This window comes from Pelophylax lessonae (assembly GCF_965119305.1).
Source record: "Pelophylax lessonae genome assembly, chromosome: 11".
NCBI classification, from domain to species: Eukaryota; Metazoa; Chordata; class Amphibia; order Anura; family Ranidae; genus Pelophylax; species Pelophylax lessonae.
In genome coordinates, this window is record NC_138778.1 from 6,080,013 (window position 1) to 6,094,909 (window position 14,897).

Genomic DNA, 14,897 nt, shown 5'->3' on the forward strand with positions numbered 1-14,897 from the left:
TCCCACCTACCTCTTGTCCCGGCCCTGGGTTTGTACAGTTTTTGGACCAAAAGGTAACCAAAAATAAATCACTTTGAAGTTTTTTTGTTTTTTTAATTTCTTGATACGCAGTACATTTTCACACATAAGTCCAACTTATAATGGAGCTTACATGGTATATAAAGTAACTTCAGATGGCTGCACTCCACAAAAAAATACATTTAATTGAAAAACTATGTAAAAACACATGTACAGGCAAAGAAGGTACAGGGGGTGCTGTTCTAGAGGAGTTAACGCGTTTTGTGCTAGTTCAGCGCTTACTCACCTGAATGAGCAGTCCTTAGCTTTGGTTCTTCAGCCAACTAATGATAGAGCCTTGTCTTTATGGTGGTGCACATAAATACAGTCTCAGTAAAGTCTGCATGCAGTGAATAGGGCTGCTTTAGGATGAACAGTCCCTTAGACTCAGCTAGCAGTGATAGGTTAATGGCAATAGTGTCCCCTTACAAGTGCCAACAATACAGCCACATTTATCCTGCTGTCCAGGTGTCAGCTCACTTCTGGGATTGCCAGCTGTGACTGCAGTCATCAGCCCACTAGTTAATAGTGCTCTGATTTCTTACTCAGGCCGCAGGCTGGTGCACACTCAGCTGTATAGATGTGCACACTCCGGTCCCCCTCACATCAAGAGTAAGTTGCCCGGTCTTCAGGCCGGGAAAATACAAATCTTTCTCCTCCTATTTCAGTCTCTCTCTGGGAATTTTAGTCCACCGGTTCATTAACTGCCTTACCAGAACTTTCAAACTACATCTCTCATAGTTCACTGCTGCCACCATTAAAATCTCTTGAGCTCCTTTGCTTGTTAGCTCCCCCTGGTGGATGGAGACAAGGTTACCTTAGCCCATTCAGCCTGAAGTCCAGTGGGGGCACAGAAAGCACTATAGAACACTGTCTTAAGTCGCTCTCTGTCTCTAGCCAAGCAATAGGCTACAAACCTTTATTCCAAAAGGAAAAAAACGGCTTGTGTAACTGCAAAGTGAGCTGGAGTTTGGCTTCAGGCTGGGTTCACACTTTTGCAAATTTGCGGTGTGTTTCCCCGCATCCAATTTGTATGACAGGAGACTGTGAATGGCTCTCAATGGAGCCGGTTCACACATCTTCGTGCCGGCTGCAGAGCGGATTACAAAGAGGTCCTGTGCGTCTTTGGCTCAGTTTCAGGTACAAATTCCGGCAAAAATCTGGGCCTGATTTGTCCCTGACACAGAGAACAGGGACGTATAGGACCCCTGCTGTGAGCCGCATGCGACTCAAGTATGAACCCAGCCCTAATGTATGTAAATCTGCTAGTACATCTAACACTCCCATACCCCAAGAATGACAGTGCTGCTGTCTGCTGTGCCCCTGTTCTCCTTCATACAGAGTGGGGGTGCTCTAATACAGGAGGTGTGTTACACGCCAGTTCACCAGGTAAAAACAGAGGAAAAAGAGCCTAAAAAAAAAACAAAAAGACGAATGCAGTCACCACATCTAATGATAAGCCACAATATATTATATTTTTGGTTTTGGGTTTAATACTGCTTTAAATGGATGGATTTAGCTCCACTTTCACGTGTCAGGGGGGAGTGTGGAAAATTCTGCTCAATGGTGTCACAGATAGAAAAAGGACCTGAAAGAAATTTCTACTCTTCTTCACTCAGTCCAAAACTAAAAAGAAAATGTCCGGAGTGTGGCTTTAATCACTATAGATGAGAAGGTCTCGGAGTGTAGGCCCGGCGTTACCATAAAAGCCTTCACTAATCCTTTAGCTGCGCTGCTCATCCTCCATATCTAAAACACGAGCCTCCAAAAATGTATAGAGGATTCTGTTCAAATTTTGTTCTTTCACTTGGCCAGTCTCAAATGTCAGCTGCCATCCCCGGGGAAAGATGATCTGTTCAGTGTTTTAAAGAGAGAGTGAATTATGGTGTTCAGGAATCTCAGCTTGCACCAGGCAGACACGGTTATCTGTGGAGTTGCCTTCCCTCCTCTCCCACTCTATAAACACCACGGATGAATGATAGGCATTAAACAAGCTGAAAGCTTTTATTTCACACTGTAAAAATGGAAGAAATACATTGTCTGAGGCTTTGAAAGTGATCCTCTTCATTACCTTTTCTAAATAAGCAGTGACATATTTTACTCTTTCTTCCATATATCTTCTCAGTCTGTAAATATATAAAAATAGAAACATAGGACAACAACGACTTATTTGAATATCAACGAAAGATGCCGTTGTGCAACAGTGAAATGTATGTGGTTCCAGGTTCTGTTCTACCTGAGATAGTTGTCACTTCTGGGGATGGCCAGACTCAGCTGCAAACTGAGCAGACCACGACTCCATCAGTTCCCGCAATCTTCCAACGATTCCATTAGCTCCCGCAATCTTCCAACGACTCCATCAGCTCCCGCAATCTTCTAACGATTCCATCAGCTCCCGCAATCTTCTAACGATTCCATCAGCTCCCGCAATCTTCCAACGACTCCATCAGTTTCCGCAATCTGCCAACGACTCCATCAGTTCCCGCAATCTTCCAACGACTCCATCAGTTCCCGCAATCTTCCTTATGTCGAAAGTTGGTAAAAGGATCTTGCCACCCCTCCGCATCAAGGTGTGTGGAATAAGATTTGGCTTTCCCCATTTCCAAGTGTTCATGTAGCATACATAGTTAGACAGGTTGAAAAAAGACACATCTAGTTCAACCAATAAAAGGGAAAAAAATCATATAATGCCATATACACAATTCTATACTCACAGTTGATCCAGAGGAAGGCAAAAAGCCCCAGCAAGCAGGATCCAATTTGCTTCAGCAGGGGAAAAAAATTCCTTCCTGATCATATAATTTCCTGGATCAACTTTACCTATAAATATTAGTATCCAGTTATATTATGTACACCCAGGAAAGAATCCAGGCCTTTTTTTAAAGCAATCTACTGAGCTGGCCAGAACCAGCACTTGAGGGAGTCTATTCCACATTTTCACAGCTCTTACTGTGAAGAAACCTTTCCATTTTTGAAGATGAAATCTCTTTTCCTCTAGACGTAAGAGTGCCCTCTTGTCCTCTGTGATGGCCTTAAAGTGAATAACTCAACACCAAGTTCACTATATGAACCAGTTATGTACTTATACATGTTGATCATATCCCCCCTTAATCTCCTCTTCTCAAGAGAGAATAAACTCAGTTCCTCTAAACTATCCTCATAGCTGAGGATTTTGCTCAAGAAAATGCTGTCACAATGGTATATGACCCCTGACAACATTTTTGAAGTTCGCCCCTGCTGTTTCCCCAATGTGCTTTCAGGGCTGTAGGTAACCTGGCATTCTCATCCATATCTGGTGGCCATGCCCCAAAGTACCTTGATTTGGGACAAGGGTATAATCCATGATCAGGTTTAACATCTCACTAGCTTGCAACCCCTGTGAGGTCCTTTTGCGTAAACCGATCACAACTCTTAACCACCAACCAGAGAAAACTGGTGGGATATGTGTTTCTGGCAGCTCAGCAAGCACTGGCTAGAGCCTGGAGACAGGGGGTACCCCTCAGGGCCACTGTCAGCCTCCTCAACACTGTATCTGCATCTTCTACCTGACCTCCCCTACTGGCCCATGTCTATTTATGAGGTTATCCCAGTCCCCTGCCAGCCCACCACTGGGAATTGATTGAAGCCTCATAAATATGCATGGCAGCTCCTCCTAACCTCCGCCCTCAAATTCTAGAAAGTTCTCCAACCTTCCAGACATCAGGGGCAGGCACCAGAGAACTGCCAAGATGAATTATCCAGCCCTGAACTCCAATAACCCTGACCCAATTATAGACTCAAAAGTTTACAGCATGAGTCAGGATATGGTTTGCCTACTCTACTTCTAGCACAAATTAGAGGGTGCTACACTCATCTTATTATAGACCAAACCTTTCTCTCAATCTGACGCTCTTTGTCATTGCCCCTATACACCCCAGTCGCTGACCCACAGGGCATTTCCCCTATTATCCTCCCTTCCCCATCTTCTCCCTTCTTTATTTTGCCATCCCATGCAAACGTCTCCCTTTCTTCTTGCTTTCAGTTCTTTCCTGTCCTCCTTCCGGCCTATCTTCCTTTCCTTGCTCCTCCATCCTGCTCTAGCACACCTTCATGAAGTATTTGATGCTTTCCCCCTCCAATGATAGCTAAAACAGAGCTATCCTCGTCTAAAACACCCATTTCCCTCTTGGAGTTTTTGCCTCATAATGACTCACACTATACGTGTATGTGTACTGTGTTCTAGTTTTCTGGTGGACCCCTTTGCAGATTGCACCTCTGTACTACCTGGCGTTCCTTGTGCCTTTGTGTATTTTCTTGTCCTGTTGTGGAAAACTTAAAAAACACAAAACATTCTTTGTGAAACAAACTGATCAGACCAGGAACACTGGAACACTGGACCAAGAAGACTTGGACGTGTCTTGAGGCTCACCTTGGTGCCAAACTGTACAAGGCCCCGCCCCACTTTTTCTTCGATAGGATAGCTACCTTCCTGCTGTAGATATAACCCTCCGCCATATTTTGTCACACTCCTAAGCATGGGCCCGCTTATAACATTCCTGGCTGGAGGCCAATAGTATTTGTTTAACCTCCTAGGCGGTAATCCCGAGCGTGACTCGGGGTTGGTTTTTCATATCAGGAGCGGTAACCCCGAGTCACGCTCGGGGTGGATAGGCAGAGAGCGCAGCGGTGTTCTCTTACCTTATCCTGGCGATCCAGCAATGATCTCTCATTGCTGAGATCGCCAGCAGAGAGTCCCGCCGCTCCTCCGTCCACCGTCGGTCTGATCACTTCCTAGTTCCGTTCCCTGCAGCAGCAATGCTGCATGGGAGCGGAACTAGGGAGGGAAATTCAAAAAAAAAAAAAAAAAAAAAAACGTTGCACAAAACACATAACACATTTTATATTATATATATATATATATATGCATATATATATATATATATATATATATATATATGCATATATATATATATATATATATATATATATGCATATATATATACATACATACACATATATATATATATATGCATATATATATATATATATATATATATATACCGGTATATATATGTATGCATATATATGTGTATATATGTATATATATATATATATATATATATATATATGCACACACACACATATACATATATATATATATATATATATATATATATAAAATTATATTATTGATTCAATTATAATTCATGCGTTATATATTACACATATATATATATATATATACACACACATACACACACACATATATATATATATATAATATATAATGCATGAATTATAATCTAATCAATAATATCATTTTATTATATATATTATATATTAAATAATAAAATGATATTATTGATTCGATTATAATTCATGCGTTTGTGTTTCAAATTTATCACTAGACTCTTGTTTTGGTCAGGTTTAAGTCAGTAATTACTAAGAATTGTAGGCCTATAAAACATAACGCCAAATTTCCATGAAAACAATTGTACCGCTTTTGGTATGTAATTCCTGACATAATCATACCGCCAGGGAGGTTAATAGAATGTCCACACACATAATGCATTTTTCGCATTTGAATGTAACTTTGCTCACATTGACATACTTACAGAATTCCCTAGTGCAGAATGCCACATTCTGTAGTTGTCATTTAGGTGTAGAAAGCCAGCAGATCCTTTGTAAGCCATCTTCCCTTTGCACCTTCTACCTGTGAGAACACCATAGAGTTGGTGCCACTTCCCCCATGTCCACAGCATTTAGCCTCCAATCAAGGTGCCCTCATTTGTATACCAGTCTCTCCCAATGCTCCTTTTATAGCTCTGTCCAGCCACGTACACTCCCAGATAGCACCCCCACCCCCCTTTGAATTAGTACTCACATCAAAGGACTCTGGCCTAGCCTAAAATGCCTTCTGCGCCTCGCTTATGACCAACAGAAAACCGTAAAAAGAGTAAGGGTGACTCCCAGGGCCTTGTTTAACACAGGGCAAAAGGGGCAGCCGCTCCGGGCCCAGTCATTGTTTTGGGGCCCAAAGCAGCTCCCCCTTGAGCCCACACTGACCACAAATAGTGGATTTAGGAGGGCCAAAAAAAAAAATGTTTGCCCAGGGTCCAATCAATATTAAAGATGGCCCTGGGGACTACAGGTGTTCCTACCGGGTTCTGAACCACCTCATCTGGGGCTTTAGCCCTGTTAGGGGCCCTTAGACAGTAGCTGAATACATATGGATAGCTCTTCAGCGTTTGGCTCCCATGCCCCATCTCACTTGGCCCCTTCCATCCTGATACTTATATGGGCACTAACTCTACCCTTTACATCACTAGAAGAAGGTTTTCTCGAAAAGGGGCCTAACACGCAATTACCACTTTCCCTATACCATACTATATTGGGAACAGAGCCATCCAATGGCAAGCGAGATAACTGCAACTGTTAAATTTGAGCAATGAATGTTAATAGAATTATCTTGAAATGCACTAGAAGACTTAAATTGGGGCTTAATAGAGCCTATCATCTCCTAACGGCCCTAAGAAAGGCTGGTTGGGTCCAGTGCTATTAGGTGACCAAGTCTTTATGAAGCCTTAATGTAGATCCTCTCGTGTATTTTATGGTGATTCTATTAACATCCATTGCTCAAGGTGAGCCTCAATACACATCCGAGAGTTGATTGTCCTTTGAAAGATTTTTTTTATTGTCATCGGAGAAGGAGCCTGGGACTAGGACAAGGCCCACATACACAATACTTCCAATCTGTTTCTCCAAAGGAAAAACGTACTCCAAGGTTACCCTAAAATGCCTTTGCATTGACATCTTTGTTTTCTTTCTGTAAAATCACGTTCTTTGCCCAGGAAGAAATTTACCCTCCAAATGCCTTTGGAGTGCTGCCTGTATATTTTCCTTACCTTAGCCAATTAGCCTTTAAATGACATCACCTTTCTGAGAAGTAATAATTCCTATCTTGCATTCTCGCTGCAGGCTTGTGATATCTTGACCCAATAAACCTACGTTTATCTTCAAGGTTAGCATGCAACAACATTTTAATGTGTACTTCAGGGGAAAGGGGAAGAAAAACTATGCAAGAAATTCCTGCCTATCAATAATTAAATTTTTATAGCTCTGGCTGGGAGCTAACCAAACAGAAAAAACAAGGTCTCGATGGAAAATGTAATCTCTAAACTGAAAGCCAAACAAGAAAAATTCATGCTAATTGCCTGACATTTTACTGCAAAGCTCATTAGTTAGATGATTGTACCTGACTAATCTTACAAAGAAATCAATATGCCTTTACAGTAATGTAAACCCTAATTGGATGACATTTACAGTGCTCAGCATAAATGAGTACACGCCAACAGATTTGTCAGAAAACCTTTACTTTCCTTTCAGAATCAACATTTTCTATGGGACACTATACTACAAAATACTCCCACAAATGCGGGCCATTGATTGCAACCAAGATTTGTTAAATTGCACACACAAAAAAAGTATTTTTACAACACATTCATACAAGACCATGTTGCAAAAATAAATACACCCCAATAAAAGTCTTCAGCTCCTTTCACACGGGTGATGCGCCCGACGGAGTCCGTTCTCTGCTCAGCGGGGGATCGATCCGCCGATCCCCGCTGAGCAGGCGGATGACAGCTTCGTCTCCGCTCTGTGTGCAGAGACGGAGCTGTCAGATCCCCGCTGACCTCTATGGGAGATCGGGTGATAACAGGCCGCCTGTCCGTTCTCATCCGATCCTATCCGATCCGATCCTCTAGACCAGGGGTGTCAAACTCAATTTAATTGCGGGCCGCATCAGCATTATGGTTGCCTTCAAAGGGCCAGTTATATCTGTAGGATTAGATGTCCAGAGCAACCCACGCCCCCCATACACCCTTACATGGGATGTCAAGAACCCCCCCACCATCAGAAGTCAAGAGTGACCCACCCTTCCTTACATCATAATGCTGCTGCCAGAAAGAAGATGCGAGTGGATCTGGGAAAAAGTGCAGGTTCTGGTGGAGAACCAGAGGAGGGCTGGAGTCAGCTTCCAGAGTCTGCTGAATGCTGAGACCAGGAAAGGCAAAGGCAAGGTGGTGTTGCGGCTGCACAGAGAGGTGCAGGATCTGCAGGATGAGTTTTGCCCTCCTCTCTGCTACGGCCTGCTGAGAAGAGGGGGGCAAAGATGAGCCTTTCTGCAGCTGCACAGAGGAGTGCAGGATCTGGCAAAGGAGTTCTGTCCTCTCTGCTGTGACTGTTGACTACAGAGACAAGGGGGGTGCCACAGCTGCAGGAGAGGTGCAAGGGCCACATGTAATGGCCTGGGGGGCCGCATTTGGCCCGCGGGCCTTGTGTTTGACACCTGTGCTCTAGACGGATGAATAATAGAGTTTCCATCCGTCCGGATTTCACAGGCAGAATCAAAACGGATAGCAGCAGGTGTCAGCAGAGATGTCTCCGCTGACATCCCCTGCTCTATAGGGCTGCATGGAGCATCCGATCCGGTCCGCCTGAAAAACTGACAGGCGGATCGGATCGGAAAGCCCGTGTGAAAGGGGCCTTAGAAATAAAGCTAAATTTAATGTAATTATTCATTAGACATGTGTCCAGCAGACAGGTTATTATAAAAGGGCGTTACTTAATAAAATAAAACCCCTCCCATTTCATGCTGTCAGCAATGGCACCACATTGAGGAGAAATGTCACACTGTCTTAGAAAGAAAATAATTTCTTTACACAAGAAAGGTGAAGGCTACAAGAAGATCAGCAAAGGTTTACTTATCAGTCAGAATACTGGAGAAAAAGGGATACAAAAATGTAACTGCAACCATCTCACAGAGAGGTCCAGGCCGTCCACAGAAGTTACCTCGACAGGAGCGTCTTCTGATGAGAAGGGTTGAAGAAAATCATCATGCAAGTTCACTGCAGTTAGCTAAAGAAGTGGAAAGCCAAACTGGGCTGATTGTTTCCCGTGACACAATACGGCGTACAATGCAGAGGAATGGCAAGTATGGGTGTCAACCACGAAGGAAGCCTCTCCTAAAGCCCAAGCACAACAAAGCCCGCCTAGAATTTACCAGGGCCCATAGTGAAAATGAGGACTACTGGGACTCTGTGTGATGAGACCAAGATAAATGTTTTTGGAACTGATAGTTTTAAAACTGTATGGCATTGCAAAGGTGAGGAGTACAAAGAAAAATGCATGGTGCCTACAGTGAAACATGGTGGTGGCAATGTCTTTATGTGGGGCTGCAGGGCCGGCCTTAGGTGTTCAGGCGCCCTGTGCGAGCTAATCCTGTGGCGCCCCCCCCTATCCTCACCTCTCGCCCCCCCTAAACATGGCTGTATCTATTGAAAAACAATTTAAGAGTGTAATTGCTGCTATTTGACTCCTTACATCAGAGACCCCCCACAGACTCTCCTTACATCAGAGACCCTCAGAGCCCCACTTACATCAGAGACCCCCTCACAGATCCCCCTTACATCAAAAACCCCCCGCCCCACAGACCTACCTTACATCAGAGACCCCCCAGACCCCCCTTAAATCAGAGCCTCCCAGACACCCCCCTTACATCAGAGCCCCCCCCCACACCCCACTTACATCAGAAACCCCCCCACACCCCCCTTACATCAGAGACCCCCACAGACCCCCCTTACATCAGAGCCCCCCAGACCCCCCTTACATCAGAGACCCCCACAGACCCCCCTTACATCAGAGCCCCCCACAGACCCCCCTTACATCAGAGACCCCCACAGACCCCCCTTACATCAGAGCCCCCCTTACATCAGAGTCCCCCAGACTCCCCTTACATCAGAGCCCCCCAGACTCCCCTTACATCAGAGCCCCCCTCACAGACTCCCCTTACATCAGAGCCCCCCAGACTCCCCTTACATCAGAGCCCCCCAGACTCCCCTTACATCAAAAAACCCCTTACAGACTCCCCTTACATCAGAGCCCCCCACAGACCCCCCTTCAGAGCCCCCCAGACTCCCCTTACATCAGAGCCCCCCAGACTCCCCTTACATCAAAGACCCCCTTACAGACTCCCCTTACATCAGAGCCCCCCACAGACCCCCTTACTTCAGAGCCCCCCAGACTCCCCTTACATCAGAGCCCCCCAGACTCCCCTTACATCAGAGCCCCCCAGACTCCCCTTACATCAAAGACCCCCTTACAGACTCCCCTTACATCAGAGCCCCCCACAGACCCACTTACTTCAGAGCCCCCCTTACATTTATTACATACTTGGGCAGGAGAGAGGGTAAGCTTACTTACCCTGGGATGAAGGCTCATGCCTTCTGCACTCTGCAGCTTTTCTTCTGTGTTAAAATTCCCGCCCACACATCCCCGGAGAGTGTGGGCGGGGCAGACCCAGGAGGAGAGGGGAGGGGGGAGGAGGACGATCTCCCTCTTTCTCTCTCCTATCGCGTTTCTGAAGCTGAGCTGTGTGTGAGATACACAGCTCAGCCCTGCGCAGACAGTCCGGACTCGGAGACACAGGTCAGGCACAGCCGCACAGCGGGAGGTAAGTGGCGGCCGTGGCCTGTGTTAACCCTCTCCAGGCCGCGGTCGCCGCTTACCTCCCGCTGTGCGGCCTCATCATTTGCTAGCTGTGATGGCCGCACGGCGCCCCTGTTGCCCACGGCGCCCTGTGCGGCCGCACAGCTCGCACACCCCAAAGGCCGGCCCTGTGGGGCTGCATGGGTGCGGCTGGTGTCGGGAAGCTGCATTTTATTGATGGTATGTATCATGGATTCACAGAATTGAAAGAGAAGATGCTACCATCACTCCATACCCTTGGTCCTCGTGTACTTTTCTAACATGACAGTAATACAAAACACACATCTAAGGCCATTGTTGCATTTCTGAAGAAGAACCGGGTGAAAGTGATTCAGTGGCCAAGTATGTCTCCTGATCTGAACCCAATCAGGGAACACCTATGGGGTATTCTGAGACGAGCTTCACTCTCCATCCAGCATCCAGGCTCTAAAAGAGGTCGTTCTTGAAGAATGGAAAAAGATTGATGTTGCAATATGTCACCAACCTGTTCATTCCATGCCTAGAAGAATTGGTGCCATCATTACATCATGGCGGTCATACAAAATACTAGATGTAGTAGTTTTTGTTGTGGGGTGTATTCATTTTTGCATCAACTAATTTGAGTAAAACTGAAGATTTTGTAATCTAAGTTATAATATTACTTTCATGTAATGAGCTAAAGAAATGTTCTATAAAACTCAGTTTTGTCAAAAGTTTGGAAATTGTTCTTGTGTTCATTAAGATATTGAATAAAATCTTACTTTTTTTTCTAAATAAATGTTTTCACCTTTTTTCCATCATTTGTTACATCTTTATGTTGCCGATCACATGCACTCTCTTCACAGATACTTCCTATCTACACTCCATTGACAGCTGCATGGCATTTCCCAGGGCGGGTTTCCTGATGGAGACAACAGAGGACCATACCCAGGCCCGGACTGGGACAAAAAATAGGCCCGGGCATTTTGGACTGAGCAGCCCAGGAGGGGGGGGCGTTGCGGGGGCGTGACTGGAGCGGGGCGTTCGTCGGGATGGTTGATGACAGAATTTAATGTTCCAGGATATGTGGATTCGATTACGGTACCTTTTTTAGATTAATCTGATAAATTGGGTCCAATTTAGATCAGAGCTGCCATATGATGCTGTTTTTTTTGTCTTACTTTAAATCCTGTTTTGATGGTTGAGTCCTAAAAATGGTATGAAGCAGCACAAGATGAGGGTTACTCTAATCAAGGGGTAGAGGCAACCCGAAAAATGTTTTCAAAGAAATTGGGAGTGCCAGATACATAAAAATCAACTGTCAGCTTCATATAAAGTAACTGCTGTAAACCGCTTGAATAATAGTAAGAAATCAAGTGAGCTTTGCACCTTCACACCTCAGATCACCCCAATTCCTGCACTATCACACCTCAGATCACCCCAATTCCTGCACCTTCACCCCTCAGATCACCCCAATTCCTGCACCTTCACACCTCAGATCACCCCAATTCCTGCACTATCACACCTCAGATCACCCCAATTCCTGCACTATCACACCTCAGATCACCCCAATTCCTGCACTATCACACCTCAGATCACCCCAATTCCTGCACTATCACACCTCAGATCACCCCAATTCCTGCTCCTTCACACCTCAGATCACCCCAATTCCTGCTCCTTCACACCTCAGATCACCCCAATTCCTGCACCTTCACACCTCAGATCACCCCAATTCCTGCACCTTCACCCCTCAGATCACCCCAATTCCTGCACCTTCACACCTCAGATCACCCCAATTCCTGCACCTTCACACCTCAGATCACCCCAATTCCTGCACCTTCACCCCTCAGATCAATCCCAATTCCTGCACCTTCACACCTCAGATCACCCCAATTCCTGCACTATCACACCTCAGATCACCCCAATTCCTGCTCCTTCACACCTCAGATCACCCCAATTCCTGCACCTTCACACCTCAGATCAGACCCAATTCCTGCACCTTCACACCTCAGATCACCCCAATTCCTGCTCCTTCACACCTCAGATCACCCCAATTCCTGCACCTTCACACCTCAGATCACCACAATTCCTGCACCTTCACACCTCAGATCAGACCCAATTCCTGCACCTTCACACCTCAGATCACCCCAATTCCTGCACCTTCACACCTTAGATCACCCTAATTCCTGCTCCTTCACACCTCAGATCACCCCAATTCCTGCACCTTCACACCTCAGATCACCCCAGTTCCTGCACCTTCACACCTCAGATCAGCCCCAATTCCTGCACCTTCACACCTCAGATCAGTCCCAATTCCTGCACTATCACACCTCAGATCACCCCAATTCCTGCACTATCACACCTCAGATCACCCCAATTCCTGCACCTTCACACCTCAGATCACCCCAATTCCTGCACTATCACACCTCAGATCACCCCAGTTCCTGCACCTTCACACCTCAGATCACCCCAGTTCCTGCACTATCATACCTCAGATCACCCCAATTCCTGCACTATCATACCTCAGATCACCCCAATTCCTGCACTATCATACCTCAGATCAGTCCCAATTCCTGCACCTTCACACCTCAGATCACCCCAATTCCTGCACCTTCACACCTCAGATCAGTCCCAATTCCTGCACCTTCACACCTCAGATCACCCCAATTCCTGCACTATCACACCTCAGATCAGTCCCAATTCCTGCACTATCACACCTCAGATCACCCCAATTCCTGCACCTTCACACCTCAGATCACCCCAGTTCCTGCACCTTCACACCTCAGATCACCCCAATTCCTGCACCTTCACACCTCAGATCAGTCCCAATTCCTGCACTATCACACCTCAGATCACCCCAATTCCTGCACTATCACACCTCAGATCACCCCAATTCCTGCACCTTCACACCTCAGATCACCCCAATTCCTGCACTATCACACCTCAGATCACCCCAATTCCTGCACCTTCACACCTCAGATCACCCCAATTCCTGCACTATCACACCTCAGATCACCCCAGTTCCTGCACCTTCACACCTCAGATCACCCCAGTTCCTGCACTATCATACCTCAGATCACCCCAATTCCTGCACTATCATACCTCAGATCACCCCAATTCCTGCACTATCACACCTCAGATCACCCCAATTCCTGCACTATCACACCTCAGATCACCCCAATTCCTGCACTATCACACCTCAGATCACCCCAATTCCTCTTAGGCCCCTTAGTACAAACCCCACAGTACAGGCCCCCCTAGCACAAACCCCACAGTACAGGCCCCCCTAGCACAAACCCCACAGTACATGCCCCCTTTCAATGCAGTGACCAGCGTACATGCCCCCTTTCAATGCAGTGACCAGCATACGTGGTGCCCCCGATGCAGAGATCAGTGTGCGTGCCCCCAATGTAGTGACCAGCATACGTGGTGCCCCCAATGCAGAGATCAGCATGCGTGCCCCCTTCATAGCACCAGAACAACTGACTGACAGGACAGTGTGCGGGGCGGGGGCCCCCCCCCCCCCCCCCGCCGAGGCTTCATTCACTTACCGTTACCGGGCAGCCTTCAGGTAGAGGTAGGGACGGTCACTCACTCACACTCGACTTCTTCTGCGGACTTCCACTCCGACTTCTTCTTCCGATCCGACTCGACTTCTTCTGCGGACTTCCACTCCGACTCCGACTTCTTCTTCCGATCCGACTCGACTTCTTCTGCGGACTTCCACTCCGATTCCGACTTCTTCTTCCGATCCGACTCGACTTCTTCTGCGGACTTCCACTCCGACTCCTTCTTCCGATCCGACTCGACTTCTTCTGCGGACTTTCGATCCGACTCTGTCGCCTCGCCTCAGTCAGCTCAGTCCCGACCTCAAGTCACGCGGGCGCGGCTCTCGCTCTCATGTCCTCTCTCTCTCTCTCTCTGGAACGGAAGGTGATCGTGATCATGGTGGTCATGGTGCGGGCATGTCACAGGTCATGGTGTGGGCATGTCACAGGTCATGGTGCGGGCATGTCACAGGTCATGGTGCGGGCATGTCACAGGTCATGGTACGGGCTTGTCACAGGTCATGGTACGGGCATGTCACAGGTCATGGTGCGGGCATGTCACAGGTCATGGTGCGGGCATGTCACAGGTCATGGTGCGGGCATGTCACAGGTCATGGTGCGGGCATGTCACAGGTCATGGTGCGGGCATGTCACAGGTCATGGTGCGGGCAAGTCACAGGTCATGGTGCGGGCAAGTCACAGGTCATGGTGCGGGCATGTCACAGGTCATGGTGCGGGCATGTCACAGGTCATGGTGCGGGCAAGTCACAGGTCATGGTGCGGGCAAGTCACAGGTCATGGTACGGG